Source organism: Salmo salar, chromosome 27, assembly GCF_965601325.2.
Source record: "Salmo salar chromosome 27, fSalSal1, whole genome shotgun sequence".
Classification (NCBI taxonomy): Eukaryota; Metazoa; Chordata; class Actinopteri; order Salmoniformes; family Salmonidae; genus Salmo; species Salmo salar.
Genome location: NC_138317.1, coordinates 6,369,110 through 6,383,678, shown reverse-complemented (window position 1 = coordinate 6,383,678; position 14,569 = coordinate 6,369,110).

The window sequence follows — 14,569 nt, the reverse complement described above, 5'->3', positions numbered from 1 at the left end:
TCTGTGTTGGTGTATTCATTAAGAATGGATGAGTAATGTATGTTGATCCTTGCTGTCTTTTTCTGCTTCATTCCTAGCCAGACTGAGATATGGTTTTCAACTGTGATGGTGCTGGAGTCAGGTGTGTAACTTGCGGGGAGGTCAAGGCCCCCAATATTTGAGACAAGCCAATTTGACCACCTCAATAATATACCATGATGGATTGGAAATTATTTTCCCATCGTAGCTACTTATTTATCATGATCACGACATAAAAGTCGCTTTGTCGAGATCCTGAAATAAACTCTAGAAATAGGAGTGGACATATTGACAGTATGGCTGAGACAGTGAGCCCATGGTGGATCGGCACATACGTTTTTATTGATTGCTACACTAAGGGATGGTCAATTTCATGCGAACATGCTTTCATTTGTGTAAGTGAGGACTTGGTGAACTGTATATTCTTTAGGTTAGGTTTTATCTTGTGGGGGTTAAGGGCACAGATGACAGACGGGTAGGATTCCAGTTGAGGTGGTTTAATAACACTGAATATGCACCGGCACGGAACCACACAGTGTATGTAGTATGGATGGGCAAAGGCACTTAGTGGTCTGGCAACTTGTTTCAACCAAAGTGTGTTTGGTCTGCAAGTTCAAGAGAGAAATAAAGATACAACAGTGAATGACAGAATACAATCTCCAATTCACCTCTCTTAAACAATTTGCATGGCTATAACGTGACTGTGATAACTTAATGCTATACAGGACCATACAACGCAATTCAAAATGACTGTGACTGCACTAATTAAGATCAAAGTGGTGCCGCTGCACATGTACTACAAAGCATAGCACCATCTTCAGTACAGGGCTACAACTGCACAATTAACTTGAATACCCCCAAACAGTCAAATACAATGTAATACCCATATAATGATATGCCACACACCTATTCAATTACAGGGCATATAAACAACACACTGGGGAACCTTTTCCTTTACAAAAACAGGGTTAAATGTGTGAAATATGACAACCAAAACAGAGAGCCCGCTCGCAATAGCTAGCTCTCAGTAGAAACTACTAATTAGCATAATCATAAATATCACATTATCGCAGAGTGCATCTTCAGACATAAACACCTGAAAGATATGAAATATGTACTTGCATATCAACAAGGACACACACTGGCCTTGGCTAACACACAATGAAAGCTAACGGGTGGGAAAACACACCGATGACTGGAGCTTTCTCACTTGACTTCTCACGAGTTGATATTCTCTAAACTGGAGATTGGTGATGGGTCGTTCGCGAACGAGTCGGCTCCAAGAGCCGACTCTTGTAGGTGAACGTTGGGAGCCGGCTCGCATGTCAGAAGAGCCGAATCTATTTATTTAAAAAAATTAAAATGGGAAAAATCAAAAGATTTAAATGAATAGAATTAACTAATTCAAAGAACGAAAAAATAAAAAATAATATAGGCCTAAATGCTCAAGTGCACACATATTCGTTCTGACTGTCTGCTCAGACTAACAGCCTCACCTGTTGTTCCTGTCAATCAGACACACAGTGTCAACCAATGAACCAAAGATGCGTGAGGGAGGGCCAGAGCCAATTCATTCACAGTCACACACTTAGCAGCCGAGGAGAGAGAGGAAGGACAGCTGTGAAAACAACAGCTGAAAAATGAGTCGGAAGCACAGTAGCATTTGGATGCATTTTAATAATGTAGACAACGTTAGAGCACAGTGTAGAATTTGCCAAAACAAAATCTCATATAAAGCCGGTTCTAAGCACAACCTAGACCGGCAAATCTGAACTGTGCACCCAACTGTGAAGCTTGCTGTAGCGGAGCTTCGAGAAACTAGCGGGCCTGCTAGTGATAGTGGTGGAGCCAGCACCTCCACACGTGAAGATGTATCCACTCAGTCAACTAGACCTGCTAGTGATAGTGGTGGAGCCAGCACCTCCACACGTGAAGATGTATCCACTCAGTCAAGTAGACCTGCTAGTGATAGTGGTGGAGCCAGCACCTCCACACGTGAAGATGTATCCACTCAGTCAAGTAGGACTGCTAGTGATAGTGGTGGAGCCAGCACCTCCACACATGGAGATGTATCCACTCAGTCAAGTAGGCCTGCTAGTGATAGTGGTGGAGATGTATCCACTCAGTCCAGTAGGCCTGCTAGTGATAGTGGTGGAGCCAGCACATCCACACGTGGAGATGTATCCACTCAGTCAACTAGGCCTACTAGTGATAGTGGTGGAGCCAGTACCTCCACATGTGGAGATGTATCCACTCAGTCAACTAGGCCTACTAGTGATAGTGGTGGAGCCAGTACCTCCACACGTAGAGATGTATACACTCAGTCCAGTAGACCTGCTAGTGATAGTGGTGGAGCCAGCACCTCCACACGTGGAGATGTATCCACTCAGTCAAGTAGGCCTGCTAGTGATACTGGTGGAGCCAGAACCTCCACACGTGAAGATGTATCCACTCAGTCAACTAGGCCTGCTAGTGATAGTGGTGGAGCCAGCACCTCCACACGTGAAGATGTATCCACTCAGTCAACTAGACCTGCTATTGATAGTGGTGGAGCCAACACCTCACACGTGGAGATGTATCCACTCAGTCCAGTAGACCTGCTAGTGATAGTGGTGGAGCCAGCACCCCCACACGTGGAGATGTATCCACTCAGTCAAGTAGGCCTACTAGTGATAGTGGTGGAGCCAGCACCTCCACACGTGGAGATGTATCCACTCAGTCAAGTAGGCCTGCTAGTGATAGTGGTGGAGATGTATCCACTCAGTCCAGTAGGCCTACTCCACGACCCACAGCAACGCAGTCTTCAATGGACCAGTTTATGCCAAATTGATATTGCATTGGCTAAAATGTTTGCCACCGATTTCCAGCCATTGTCGATCGTGGAGGACAGAGGTTTTAGAAATTATAGCAATAGTCTAGATCCAATGTACACAATTCCAAGCAGGAAAACCCCTTCAAAATCACTTATTCCACAATGTACGAGAGCACACAGGCTTCATTACGGGAAAGAGTTCAAAAAGCTACTGCAGTTTGCCTTACCACTGACTGCTGGACATCAAGGGTAACCACTTCTTACATATTGGTTACATGTCACTTCATTGAAGATTTTTCGATGTATAGCTGTCTTCTGGACTGCTTTGAGTTCAGCGACAGACACACCTCAGAGAACTTGGCAGAGGAACTGTTGAGAGTGGCCAGAGAATGGCAAGTAGATGGAAAAGTTGTCTGTTGTGTTAGCGACAATGAAGCTAACATAACCAAAGCCATGAAAATGTTTAAATGGACCCATCAGCCATGTCTTGCCCACACAATCAACCTGATTGTAAGAGATGCTCTGAAGGTGATGAAGCCCACTGTGAACAAAGTGAAAGCAGTTGTGGAATACTTCCATAGGAGCACAGTCGGTGCTGAAAAACTAAAGTCTACACAACGCCAGATGGGGATGCCTGAGCTGAGGCCTAACAAGACTGCACTACAAGGTGGAATTCAACATTTTATATGTTGAAGCGGTTTCTTGAGTCAAAGGATGCCATCATCTCTAACCTGGCCATGGTCAATGCACCTGTTGATGCTCTGACCCATGAGGAATGGGAGGTAACCACAGGACATGTGACACAGTTGATGGACACCCTATGTGGGCTCCGGGGGCTCCGGGCAGCCGAGCGGAAATGGAGGAAAACTCGCCTCCCTGCGGACCTGGCATCCTTTCACTCCCTCCTCTCTACATTTTCCTCTTCTGTCTCTGCTGCTAAAGCCACTTTCTACCACTCTAAACTCCAAGCATCTGCCTCTAACCCTAGGAAGCTCTTTGCTACCTTCTCCTCCCTCCTGAATCCTCCTCCCCCTCCCCCCCCCCTCCTCCCTCTCTGCGGATGACTTCGTCAACCATTTTGAAAAGAAGGTTGACGACATCCGATCCTCGTTTGCTAAGTCAAACGACACTGCTGGTCCTGCTCACACTGCCCTACCCTGTGCTTTGACCTCTTTCTCCCCTCTCTCTCCAGATGAAATCTCGCGTCTTGTGACGGCCGGCCGCCCAACAACCTGCCCACTTGACCCTATCCCCTCCTCTCTTCTCCAGACCATTTCCTGAGACCTTCTCCCCTACCTCACCTCGCTCATCAACTCATCCTTGACCGCTGGCTACGTCCCTTCCGTCTTCAAGAGAGCGAGAGTTGCACCCCTTCTGAAAAAACCTACACTCGATCCCTCCGATGTCAACAACTACAGACCAGTATCCCTTCTTTCCTTTCCTCCAAAACTCTTGAACGCGCCGTCCTTGGCCAGCTCTCTTGCTATCTCTCTCAGAATGACCTTCTTGATCCTAATCAGTCAGGTTTCAAGACTGGGCATTCAACTGAGACTGCTCTTCTCTGTGTCACGGAGGCTCTCCGCACTGCTAAAGCTAACTCTCTCTCCTCTGCTCTCATCCTTCTAGACCTATCTGCTGCCTTTGATACCGTGAACCATCAGATCCTCCTCTCCACCCTCTCCGAGCTGGGCATCTCCGGCGCCGCCCACGCTTGGATTGCGTCCTACCTGACAGGTCGCTCCTACCAGGTGGCGTGGCGAGAATCTGTCTCCGCACCACGTGCTCTCACCACTGGTGTCCCCCAGGGCTCTGTTCTTGGCCCACTCCTATTCTCGCTATACACCAAGTCACTTGGCTCTGTCATATCCTCACATGGTCTCTCATATCATTGCTATGCAGATGACACACAATTAATCTTCTCCTTTCCCCCTTCTGACAACCAGGTGGCGAATCGCATCTCTGCATGTCTGGCAGACATATCAGTGTGGATGACGGATCACCACCTCAAGCTGAACCTCGGCAAGACGGAGCTGCTCTTCCTCCCGGGGAAGGACTGCCCGTTCCATGATCTCGCCATCACGGTTGACAACTCCCTTGTGTCCTCCTCCCAGAGTGCTAAGAGCCTTGGCGTGACCCTGGACAACACCCTGTCGTTCTCCACCAACATCAAGGCGGTGACCCGATCCTGTAGGTTCATGCTCTACAACATTCGCAGAGTACGACCCTGCCTCACACAGGAAGCGGCGCAGGTCCTAATCCAGGCACTTGTCATCTCCCGTCTGGATTATTGCAACTCGCTGTTGGCTGGGCTCCCTGCCTGTGCCATTAAACCCCTACAACTCATCCAGAACGCCGCAGCCCGTCTGGTGTTCAACCTTCCCAAGTTCTCTCACGTCACCCCGCTCCTCCGCTCTCTCCACTGGCTTCCAGTCGAAGCTCGCATCTGCTACAAGACCATGGTGCTTGCCTACGGAGCTGTGAGGGGAACGGCACCTCCGTACCTTCAGGCTCTGATCAGGCCCTACACCCAAACAAGGGCACTCCGTTCATCCACCTCTGGCCTGCTCGCCTCCCTACCTCTGAGGAAGCACAGTTCCCGCTCAGCCCAGTCAAAACTGTTCGCTGCTCTGGCACCCCAATGGTGGAACAAGCTCCCTCACGACGCCAGGACAGCGGAGTCAATCACCACCTTCCGGAGACACCTGAAACCCCACCTCTTCAAGGAATACCTGGGATAGGATAAAGTAATCCTTCTAACCCCCCCCCTTAAAAGATTTAGATGCACTATTGTAAAGTGGTTGTTCCACTGGATATTATAAGGTGAATGCACCAATTTGTAAGTCGCTCTGGATAAGAGCGTCTGCTAAATGACTTAAATGTAATGGACACCCTATGTTCATCAATGGACAGAAAGTTCCACAGAATGGAATATAATCACATGCTATCAGAAACCGCTGCACTTGACCCCAGGTTTAAGAAGTTATTCTTCAGTGATGCCTGAGCGATTGATGAGGCTCTATAAAGAATAACCTCAGCAGAAGGGAGGGACAGCCCCAGCAGTCAGCTGGGTCAGGCACCAGGGCAACAGGAAGAAGAGGGAGCAGAAGCACCAGCAGTAGTGCCACAAACGTCTACTGTTTGGATGCTGTTTGACGAGAGAGCAACTGGGGATGCAGCACGAAGGAATCCCTCAGCAGATGCCATAATGGAGGTCCGATCCTATTTGGATCAGCAAACTTAACGTGTAAATATTTGTATGAACAACAAGATTCAACAACTGAGACATAAACTGAACAAGTTCCAAAGACATGTGACTAACAGAAATGGAATAATGTGTCCATGAACAAAGGAGGGGTCAAAATCAAAAGTAACGGTCAGTATCTGATGTGGCCACCAGCTGCATTAAGTACTGCAGTGCATCTACTCCTCATGGACTGCACCAGATTTGCCAGTTCTTGCTGTGAGATGTTACCTCACTCTTCCACCAAGGCACCTACAAGTTCCTGGACATTTCTGGAGGAGCCTGCAGGAATGGTACCACATGAGGGAGGAGGATGTTTTCCCTGTAACGCACAGCGTTGAGATTGCCTGCAATGACAGCAAGCTCAGTCCGATGATGCTGTGACACACTGCCCCAGACCATGACGGACCCTCCACCTCCAAATCGATCCCGCTCCAGAGAATAGGCCTCAGTGTAACGCTCATTCCTTCAACAATAAACGCAAATCCAACCATCACCCCTGGTGAGACAAAACTGCGACTCGTCAGCGAAGAGCACTTTTTGCCAGTCCTGTCTGGTCCAGCGACGCTGGGTTTGTGCCTATAGGCGACGTTGTTGCCGGTGATGCCTGGTAAGGACCTGCCTGTCCGCAATAGGCTGAGAGAGGCTGGACTGACGGCTTGTAGGCCTGTTGTAAGGCAGGTCCTCACCAGACATCACCGGCAACAACATTGCCTATGGGCACAAACCCACCGTCGCTGTTTTGAGACATCGTGCGTTCATTTGTGTTTAGAGCTCATCAGTTTATAAGTTAAAACGTTAGCAAGCTAAATGTCCTTTACCTTGAGCTAAGAGCTCATGTGGCATTATGCCCTCATGGGGCATACACATCAGTTATGGAAGCTAACAACCAGCATAGATAAACTAACAAGACTACCTAACTAGCTCACAAGACTAGCCAAGTTAGCTGCGTTGTTCCTTGCATGAGATTGGCTGCATGAGATTGGCTGTGGTCTTGGGGGCGCCACGCAGCCTGGGAGACCATGCTGCCTGTCCGGTATCGTTCTGGGCTTCAATGCCCCACGAGCGCATTGCGATCTATGCAGCAGCAGCATGGTACTTTTGATTATCTTGACATTTTATGTCGTGATCACAAGAAAATGATCTTGATCTGACAAAACTTTTGTGTTGTAGTGATGAGATAAGTTGTGATCTCTCCATAAGGAGGGAATTTTATTTATTTATTCATATGTCCTCTGAACTTCCGTAGTGAACTGAGCAATAGTTCCTCTTTCGCTCTCTGTCCTCTTTCTTCTTTATGTGAGCTAACTTGTAACACATAAATAAGTACAGTCACATTTAACATGTAAAATTCATAAGCACAAATAAGAATTGTATAGAAAAGGATATATTTCGATTGGAGAAAGTTTCTATTGTGACAAGATGCGTATCTCACGTGTGAGCGGTATTTCTCAAAATGAGTGATAATTGGTCACGCTTATATTGGGCTACATTTTGTGAGTTCAAAGACAACTTTGGTAGTATTATAAACGTTTAAACAGCTGGTTTCTAGTAGGCTACATAATTCAAGAAGGGCTGTTTCTCAGTAGGCTCAAGCAAGCCTGTTTCTCTCCCCAGTCAGAGGCTGCATGTCTGTCTCACAGACTGACCAGCAGCAGAAACCTATCCTCCTTACAGTGCAGTCGGAAAGTATTCAGACCACTTGACTTTTTACACATTTTGTTACGTTACAGCCTTTTAAATGGATTAAATCATTTCCCCCCTCAATCTACATACAATACCCAATAATGACAAAGCAAAAACATGTTTTTAGAATTTTTTGCAAATGTATATTACAAAAATACGGCTGAAATATCACATTCACATCAGTATTCAGACCCTTTACTCAGTACTTTGTTGAAGCACCTTTGCCAGCGATTACAGACTTGACTCTTCTTGGGTATGACGCTACAAGCTTGGCACACCTGTATTTGGGGAGTTTCTCCCACTCTTATCTGCAGACCCTCTCAAGCTCTCAGGTTGGATGGGTAGCATCGCTGCACAGCTATTTTCAGGTCTCTCCAGAGATGTTCGAGCAGGTTCAAGTCCGGGCTCTGGCTGGGCCACTCACGAAGCCACTCCTGAACCTTCGCCCCAGTCTGAGGTCCTGAGCGCCCTGCCGCAGGTGTTCATCAAGGACTCTCTGTACTTTGCTCCGGTCATCATTCTCTCGAACCTGACTAGTCTCCCAGTCCCTGCAGCTGAAAAACATCCCCTCAGCATGATGCTGCAACCACCATGCTTCACCGTTGGGATAGTGCCAGGTTTCCTCCAGATGTGACGCTTGGCATTCAGGCCAAAGACTTCAATCTTGGTTTTATTAGATCAGAGAATGTTGTTTCTCATGGTCAGAGTCCGTTATGTGGCTTTTGGCAAACTCCAAGTGGGCTTGACCAAGGCCCTTCTCCCCCAATTGCTCGGTTTGGCCGGGCGGTCAGCTCTAGGAAGAGTCTTGGTGGTTCGAAAATGATTCAATTTAAGAATGATGGAGGCCACTGTATTCTTGGGGACCTTCAATGTTGCAGACATTTTTCAGTACCCTTCCCCAGATTACCCTTCTGTGTCTCGACACAATCCTGTCTTGGAGCTCTACGGACAATTCCTTCGACCTCATGGCTTGGTGTGCCTTTCCAAATCATGTCCAATCAATTGAATTTACTACAGGTGGACTCCAAGTTCTAGAAACCTCTCAAGGATGATCAATGGAAACAGGATCCACCTGAGCTCAATTTCAGGTCTAATAGCAAAAGGTCTGAATATGTAAATAAGGTATTTCAGTTTTGTATATTTGTGACTCACCACCTGGATTCGGTCTTATGTAGCAAAATTAGAATTTCAGTTTCTTACATTGGATACAAGTAGAGACTCAGCGCTACAAAATGGTATATCATACACGGCATTTTTGAGGAACAATGGGAAAGTAATTCTACTTTGAAAGTTGATACACTTGTAAACTCACTTTTGAGAAAAGGGCCTTTGAATGTTTTGGTACCTACTAGAGAGCTCTCCTTTGTCTACACCCATTCAGCATTGTTCACACCCACTTAAGCCTTAGTCCACCCATCTCTTTAAGGATTCACAAGGTCATGTGCTAAAGACTAAAAAGCCTACAATAAGGATACATTCCAGGTAAACAGAAAGTGTCCAAATAAAAATAGATGACGCTTACCCAGATACACTTGTGTAAATTGATGGGTCATGTGAAATAAATGCTATCCATCCAGTGGTGGAAAAAGTACTAAATTGTCATACTTGAGTAAAAGTATAAATCATTTTAAATTCCTTATATTAAACAAGACGGTACAATTGTATTTTTTTTTAAATAGCCAAGGGTACAATGTACTTAAAACCTCTTTGGACAAGGCGTGCCGCTAGCGACCCACCACGACAACATCCGGTGAAATTGCAGAGCGCGAAATTAAAAATACAAAAGTAGTAATATTAAACATTCATGAAAATACAAGTGTTATACATCAGTTAACCTCTTACATCTAGACGTTCCGCTAGCGGAACACCTGCTCCAATATCCAATGATAGGCGTGGCGCGAATGACAAATTCCTCAAAAATACAAAAACTTCAATTTTTCAAACATATGACTATTTTACAGCATTTTAAAGACAAGACTATCCTTTATCTAACCACACTGTCCGATTTCAAAAAGGCTTTACAGCGAAAGCAAAACATTAGATTATGTCAGCAGAGTACCCAGCCAGAAATAATCAGACACCCATTTTTCAAGCTAGCATATAATGTCACAAAAAACAAAACCACAGCTAAATGCAGCACTAACCTTTGATGATCTTCATCAGATGACACGCCTAGGACATTATGTTATACAATACATGCATGTTTTGTTCAATCAAGTTCATATTTATATCAAAAACCAGCTTTTTACATTAGCATGTGACGTTCAGAACTAGCATACCCCCCGCAAACCTCCGGTGAATTTACTAAATTACTCACGATAAACGTTCACAAAAAACAACAATTATTTTAAGAATTATAGATACAGAACTCCTTTGTGCAATCGAGGTGTCCGATTTTAAAATAGCTTTTCGGTGAAAGCAGATTTTGCAATATTCTGAGTAGATAGCCCAGCCATCACGGCTAGCTATTTAGACACCCACCAGGTTTAGCCCTGACCAAACTCCGATTTACTATTAGAAAAGTTTGATTATCTTTGGTGTTCTTCGTCAGAATGCACTCCCAGGACTGCTACTTCAATAACAAATGTTGGTTTGGTTCAAAATAATCCATAGTTATATCCAAATAGCGGCGTTTTGTTCGTGCGTTCAAGACACTATCCGAAGTGTAAATAAGGGTCATGCGCACGACGCATTTCGTGACAAAAAAATTATAAATATTCCATTACCGTACTTCGAAGCATGTCAACCACTGTTTAAAATAAATTTTTATGCCATTTTTCTCGTAAAAAAGCGATAATATTCCGACCGGGAAAGCGTGTTTACGTACAAAAGAGAGAGAAAATAAAAGCATGGGATCCCCTCGTGCACGAGCCTGAGTCTCATAGTAGTGTGACTGGCCACTATCCAAACGCGCTAATGTTTTTCAGCCAGGGGCTGCCTCGATATCATTCAGCTTTTTGCCGCCTTCTGAGAGCCCATGGGAGCCGTAGGAAGTGTCACGTAACAGCAGAGATCCCCTGTATTGGATAGAGATAATCAAGAAGGCCAAGAAATGGTCAGACAGGGTACTTCCTGTACAGAATCTTCTCAGGTTTTGGCCTGCCAAATGAGTTCTGTTATACTCACAGACACCATTCAAACAGTTTTAGAAACGTTGGAGTGTTTTCTATCCAAAGCTAATAATTATATGCATATTCTAGTTTCTGGGCAGGAGTAATAATCAGATTAAACTGGGTACGTTTTTTATCCGGACGTGAAAATACTGCCCCCTAGCCATAACAGGTTAAAAGCTTAACTTCTTGTTAATCCAGCCACTTTGTCAGATTTCAAAAAGGCTTTACGGTGAAAGCATACTATGCGATTATCTGAGGACAGCGCCCCGCATACAAAAGCATTAAAAACATTTTCCAACCAGGCAGAGGCGTAACAAAAGTCAGAAATAGCGATAAAATAAATCACTTACCTTTGAAGATCTTCCTCTGTTGGCAGTCCAAAAGGTCCCAGCTACACAATAAATGGTAGTTTTGTTCGATAAAGTCCCTTTTTATATCCCAAAAACTCAGTTTTGTTGGCTCGTTTTGTTCAATAATCCACCACTTTATTTTAAGAATGTGAAATGTCAGAATAATAGGTAGAGAGAATGATTTATTTCAGCTTTTATTTCTTTAATAACATTCCCAATGGGTCAGAAGTTTACATACACTCAATTATTATTTGGTAGCATTGCCTTTAAATTGTTTAACTTGGGTCAAATGTTTTGGGTAGCCTTCCACAAGATTCCCACAATAAGTTGGGTGAATTTTGGCCCATTCCTCCTAACAGAGCTTGTGTAACTGAGTCAGGTTTGAAAGCCTCCATGCTCGCACATGCTTTTTCAGTTCTGCCCGCACATTTTCTATAGGATTGAGGTCAGGGCTTTGTGATGGCCACTCCAATTCCTTGACTTTGTTGTCCTTAAGCTATTTTGCCACAACTTTGGAAGAATGCGTGGAGTCATTGTCCATTTGGAAGACCCATTTGCTACCAAGCTTTAACTTCCTGACTGATGTCTTGAGATGCTGCTTCAATATATCCACATATTTTTCATCCTCATGATGCCATCTATTTTGTGAAGTGCACCAGTCCGTCCTGCAGCAAAGCACACCCCCACAATATGATGCTGCCACCCCCGTGCTTCACGGTTGGCATGGTGTTCTTCGGCTTGCAAGCCTCCCCCTTTTTCCTCCAAACATAATGATGGTCATTATGGCCAAACAGTTCTATTTTTGTTTCATCAGACCAGAGGACATTTCTCCAAAAAGTACGATCTTTGTCCCCATGTGCAGTTGCAAACCGTAGTCTGGCTTTTTTATAGCGGTTTTGGAGCAGTGGTTTCTTCCTTGCTGAGCGGCCTTTCAGGTTATGTCGATACTGGACTCGTTTTACTGTGGATATAGATAGTTTTGTACCCGTTTCCTCCAGCATCTTCACATGGTCCTTTGCTGTTGTTCTGGGATTGATTTGCACTTTTCGCACCAAAGTACGTTCATCTCTAGGAGACAGAACGCGTCTCCTTCTTGTGCGGTATGACGGCTGCGTGGTCCCATGGTGTTTATACTTGCGTACTATTGTTTGTACAGATGAACGTGATACCTTCACGCATTTGGAAATTGCTCCCAAGGATGAACCAGACTTGTGGAGGTCTACAATTTTCTTGGCTGATTTATTTTGATTTTCCCATGATGTCAAGCAAAGAGGCACTGAGTTTGAAGGTAGGCCTTGAAATACATCCACAGGTACACCTCCAATTGACTCAAATGATGTCAATTAGCCTATCAGAAGCTTCTAAAGCCATGATATCATTTTCTGGAATTTTCCAAGCTGTTTAAAGGCACAGTCAACTTAGTGTATGTAAACTTCTGACCCACTGGAATTGTGATACAGTGAATTATAAGTGAAATAATCTGTCTGTATACAATTGTTGGAAAAATTACTTGTGTCATGCACAAAGTAGATGTCCTAACTGACTTGCCAAAACTATAGTTTGTTAACAAGAAATTTGTGGTTGAAAAATGAGTTTTAATGACTCCAACCTAAATGTATGTAAACTTCCGACTTCAACTGTATATGCATACAATCAGGGGTAAAAAGGCTGAGCAGCAGGATAAAAAAAAAAGAATAGCAGCAACCTATGGCGTGTGTCTTAGGAGTCATGTGAATAGAGGCACTGCAGATAGTGCTGATGACTGGTCCGTCCAAACCACGCATGAACAAGGGAATCTATATTCGGAGAGCCTGTTTCTGTCAGGCCCTTGACTTTGGTGCAGGGCATGTGATGTCCATAGCCTCTTCATCGCAAAACTCCCCGATCTTGTCAAAAAGATAGCTAGACAAACTGTGTCCAGTCCAGGTGGTGCTTTTCCAGGCAGAGCATCTATGGGAGGAAGGATGACAGTGTTGCGAAGAAGCTGAAACCTGCTCACGACTGAGTCCGAACTCCAGAGCATCGAAATTGTTAAATAGGGAATAACAAGAAATCAGAAGACATTACAACCCTGCACAACATCAATTTACCTCCCAAGTTTAGATAACAAGAATAACCTCATACAAAGAAAATGATTTTTTTACCTTAAGGGCTGGTACTGCTTGATCTGAGGAAATGGCCTGAAGTACCGAGTCAGGTGTTGTTGCCAGCCATAGCTTTCCACCAGCACCATACCATCCTCCAATCCAACCAGCTGTGGGATGTTGACCCCTATCACAATGCTGTCCTTCACAACACCAGCAATCTCAAACAAAGTGTTCACTCTGATCTTTCTGAAGCGCTGCTTGATGATGCTGAAGCACAAGTCAGGGGCAAACTTGGTGTGGCCTGTGATCAGGAAGTTGAAGGTCCAGATTGTGTTGGAGCTTGTGCATGGTCCACCAGGCACAATACCAGAGCACAAACTTGTTCTTGTTTTGGCCACTACAGTTATCACTATTCAGGTCCACACGTGTTTTCCCAACTCTGTAGTTGGTGAAGAAATGATGCATGTAGTTGCTTGGGCCAGCTCTCTTTTTGATGACTGGTGGATTAGAGTCAGCCGTGTTCTACTGATTAATGCTGAAAGACAAATTCCAGATACAAATATTTTAGCATTATTATACAATAGATGTGAAATGGCATTATGAGTTATCACTACACACAGTTCATACAGGTAATGTTAGCTACTGTAACTAGCCAGCCATCTAACGTCAGCTGGCTAGCTAATAGCAAGCTTTAACTAGCAATACAAACCGATTGTCATAGCTAGTTAAAGTTAACTAATATGTTCAATGCTAGCTAGCTAACATTAGCCTATAACTAGCAATGTGAAATGGCATTCTGAGAAAACATCACTAACGTTACACACACTTCCTTCACATAAATTAATGTTAGCTAGCAAGCCAGCCACCTAACCTCAGCTAACGTTAGCTAGCTAACAGCAAGCTTTAACTTGGGATCTTTTGTTTAGACATGTCACGTTAACATTGATAGATAGTTAGATAGATAGATAGATAGATAGATAGACTATAATCCCAATCCATAGAGTAACATTACTAGCAATACAAACCGATTGTCATAGCAAGCTAAAGTTAACCAAATAATGTTAGGTTCATTGTTAGTTAGCAAGCCAGCCATCGAACTCCAGCTGGCTAGCTAACAGCAAGCTTTAGCTTGCAATGAAAACAACTTTCGGACAAATTAGAAACGTATAATATCAGAATCTGAAAGCTTCACCCCTTTTATAATACATCCTGTGTTGTTTCCGTTTAGTTTGCACAGCTTGTTTGGCCTGTTGTGTTCCACT